This window comes from Myotis brandtii, unplaced genomic scaffold (assembly GCF_000412655.1).
Source record: "Myotis brandtii unplaced genomic scaffold, ASM41265v1 scaffold249, whole genome shotgun sequence".
Classification (NCBI taxonomy): Eukaryota; Metazoa; Chordata; class Mammalia; order Chiroptera; family Vespertilionidae; genus Myotis; species Myotis brandtii.
The window spans coordinates 1,049,491-1,053,940 of record NW_005359430.1 but is presented as its reverse complement, the minus strand read 5'-3'; positions in this window follow the sequence as shown (position 1 = coordinate 1,053,940).

Here is a 4,450-nt window from a genome sequence, read left to right as displayed (position 1 = left end):
GGCGATTCCTGACCTGGAAGTAGCGCGTGTATGCTCTGTATTAGAACAATGGAGCGCTGATTTTCGATAGAAAATTTGTTGATTTTTACGCGCTGCTCCATCGTGAATTTTTCCATAATAAATTTCCAAGGAACACATTTTCAAGATCTGAACAAACAAAAAATGTTAAGTGCCAAAACAGTAATTAAATGTTTAAATGTTAAAGTGACTTATGGACCCCCTGTACCTTTCTGGATCTTCCTTGGCTCCAGGCTGGAAAGGTGGCCATAAGCCCTTATGGGTGTTCACAGGCTGCAGTTCTTGGGATTCTCCAGAATGGAGAGTTATAGCACACCTCTTTCTCTATCAGAGTACTTCAGCACTGGCATCTCCACACTATCCGGGAAGTTTCTTTTCTTTTTAAAAAAATATATTTTATTGATTTTTTACAGAGAGGAAGGGAGAGGAATAGTTAGAAACATCGATGAGATGGAAACATCCGTCAGCTGCCTCCTGCACACCTCCTACTGGGGATGTGCCCGCAACCAAGGTAAATGCTCTTGACTGAAATCGAACCCGGAACCCTGCAGTCCACAGGCTGACGCTCTATCCACTCAGTCAAACCGGCTAGGGCTGGGAAGTTTCTTTATACAAAATTGTCCCAGCAGCCCTGGGAAAAGTCAGGTAGTATGGCAAAATGGTCAAGCTCGTGGGTTCTGGAGCCAGACAGCTCTGCTCTGACAGTAGCTGATGTCTTTACTTTCCTCATAACATTGGCTGAAGATGAAATTAATGCACAGTATGTGGAAAGAGTAAGGAGAAAATGAAAAGCAAAAGGGTAAGGAGAACTGAGGACATCCTGCCATAAAAGGTTAATGAGCAACTCTGGAGACTCAAGGGAATAAGATACACCAGCTTTCCTCTGCTCTGGTGCAAGTCCTCTGTCCCAGTGGCATGGATCCCAGGCCCCTTCCATTAGAAAGAAGTCTGGTCTCCCGAAGAAACCTCTTCCCAAGGCTGCATTGCTGTGGCCATCCACAAGGAATCTGCCCTAGAGGGTTGATGCAGCTTTTTCTGTCATGTCAAGCCAAAGAACTGGCTCATTCTTTCACCTCTAGCCTCATTTTCCTCACCAGGTGGATAGGTTCTTCTCCCATGATGGAGTTTAATAGGTTCCAAGAACCCAGGAGCCTGGCTTCTGACCTCTCGCCTCTGCATTGTGCCAGAATCCCTTATTGCTTTTCTTGTCTTACTGACACTAGTAGATAGAGGCTTTGCTTTTGATAATACCATTTTTCCAGCTGAAATTGAACCAACCAGGTTCTATTTCAGTTCTGTGGACCTCAAAGAGAGTAGTCCTACAGTTCCATTATACGGGGATACTTAACTGACACTTCAGGAGATGGATCACTCTTGGCTACTCCTGGATGCCATTTCTGTGAGTGTAGTGCCCATTCTCATTCTTCTGAAAAGTCATATTTAAAAAAAAAATCTTTCTTAAGTTTTTGAACCCTCATATTCTGGTATTGCCTCTATAAGGTGAACCATTCACAGTATGATCCTTAGCTAAGAATATTAGATCCTAGAAAGGACTGTGGAACTAGGCATTTTTCCCCCTTACAATCAACAGGAAAATATAACAAAGAGTTTCTTCAATTGAGTAGAATTATAAGCAAGGTCACAAAGAGAGGGATGTGAGCATTTTTACTTCTAGGAAAGAATATTGCTGATAGTATTAGAAACCAATACTTAATAGAAATAAATCCCTAGTGACTTCTTGAGTGGAACAAATAGTAGCAGAACATAGTTGGAAGAAGTTAGTCTTAAATTAGCAAAAAATGGTTTAAAATCTGTCCCTTTATTTATTAGCTGCTGGCCCTAAATTATTCACCATCTCTGAGTCGTTATTTCTTCTTTTATAAATTGGCTATACTAATTTTGACTTAATATAATTATTGATTTAATAAAGTGAGTAAACATAGAAATTTACTAAAAGAGTATGATGATCATCCTGATAAACAATGAAAACCCAGATATTTATTACTATGTTGAATTCAACTATATGCAATTTTCAAGAGTCCATGTGGAATTTCAAATAGATTTTTTTCTCTGGAATATTTAACTATAACTCCTCTAAAGGAATTCAATGATTTCTTCAAGAACCATATCTGGAGGAGTTAGATGATTTATGTAGCACTTGGCCTAGTTTTCTATTCCCCCAAATAAAGAACTACAAAAGATTATGCTATTCCTATTGCTGCATAGTCAATTCCCACTGAAAATGTTTGCCCTGTACACTATAATGAATGCATTATTCTCTTAGTTGCAAAAGACTCTATCTCTATGAGGCTGTATGTTTTTCCAGATCATGGAAGTGTTGAAGTCAGTAATTGACATTATTAAATACGTTTACTGCTGATGCAGTGACACAGCTGAAATGCGCTTGCTGTTCTATGCTGAAAACTGATGGGGCATTGAATCTGATTTCAATTCTACAGTGGATGTCAGCAAAACCTCAGCATACGAACCAAAGAAAGCAGGAACAGTTGATAAATGCCCTTTCTGAGTCAGTCTCAGGAATAAGAGTGAATCAGATGCCTGTGGTAACATATGCTGTGGCTTCCAGCAGAGTGTGTGCGTGGAAGCCATGGATAGTGGTTCAGAGCTGCTCAGGGTAACCCCAGAATGAGATGAAGCATTGTGGAGCCAGAGGAATTGGCTCTCAGCCTTACCTCTGGACCAGACTTTGCCTGGAGTTTGGTCTATGCTTGTGGCTATCTTCCTAGAAGGCAAATATTTTCTTTGGGAAAGTGACATTTTTTCCAATACACTGGATAACTGGAAGAGTTCCAGAAAAAAAAAAACACAAACTTAAGATGTATTGACTGGAAACATCTTTTTGTAAAATAATGGCCAGAAAAATTAAATGTTTTATTGGGAAAATGTGAAATGGGTCTTTCCCCTGCCTTTACATTATGCACTATGTCTGTGTGTTATTTAAAATATGTTTTATTGATTTTTAGAGAGAGAGGAAGGAAGGAGGGATAGAGAGATAGAAACATTGATCGGCTGCCTCCTGCACGCCCCCTACTGGGGATGGAGCCTGCAACTGGGGCATGTGCCCTGACTGGGAATCAAACTGGGGACTTCTTGGCTCATAGGCAGATGCTCAACCACTGAGCCATACTGGCCAGGCTCTTCTTTATTATTTTTTTTTAAATATTTTTTATTGATTTTTTTGCAGAGAGGAAAGGAGAGGGATAGAGAGTTAGAAACATCGATGAGAGAGAAGCATCGATCAGCTGCCTCCTGCACAGCCGCTACTGGGGAGCTGCTGGCCCTAAATTATTCACCATCTCTGAGTCTTTATTTCTTCTTTTATAAATTGGCTATACTAATTTTGACTTAATATAATTATTGATTTAATAAAGTGAGTAAACATAGAAATTTACTAAAAGAGTATGATGATCATCCTGATAAACAATGAAAACCCAGATATTTATTACTATGTTGAATTCAACTATATGCAATTTTCAAGAGTCCATGTGGAATTTCAAATAGATTTTTTTCTCTGGAATATTTAACTATAACTCCTCTAAAGGAATTCAATGATTTCTTCAAGAACCATATCTGGAGGAGTTAGATGATTTATGTAGCACTTGGCCTAGTTTTCTATTCCCCCAAATAAAGAACTACAAAAGATTATGCTATTCCTATTGCTGCATAGTCAATTCCCACTGAAAATGTTTGCCCTGTACGCTATAATGAATGCATTATTCTCTTAGTTGCAAAAGACTCTATCTCTATGAGGCTGTATGTTTTTCCAGATCATGGAAGTGTTGAAGTCAGTAATTGACATTATTAAATACGTTTACTGCTGATGCAGTGACACAGCTGAAATGCGCTTGCTGTTCTATGCTGAAAACTGATGGGGCATTGAATCTGATTTCAATTCTACAGTGGATGTCAGCAAAACCTCAGCATACGAACCAAAGAAAGCAGGAACAGTTGATAAATGCCCTTTCTGAGTCAGTCTCAGGAATAAGAGTGAATCAGATGCCTGTGGTAACATATGCTGTGGCTTCCAGCAGAGTGTGTGCGTGGAAGCCATGGATAGTGGTTCAGAGCTGCTCAGGGTAACCCCAGAATGAGATGAAGCATTGTGGAGCCAGAGGAATTGGCTCTCAGCCTTACCTCTGGACCAGACTTTGCCTGGAGTTTGGTCTATGCTTGTGGCTATCTTCCTAGAAGGCAAATATTTTCTTTGGGAAAGTGACATTTTTTCCAATACACTGGATAACTGGAAGAGTTCCAGAAAAAAAAAATTAAGATGTATTGACTGGAAAAACATCTTTGTAAAATAATGGCCAGAAAAATTAAATTTTTTATTGGAAAAATGTGAAATGGGTCTTTCCCCTGCCTTTACATTATGCACTATGTCTGTGTGTTATTTAAAATATGTTTTATTGAT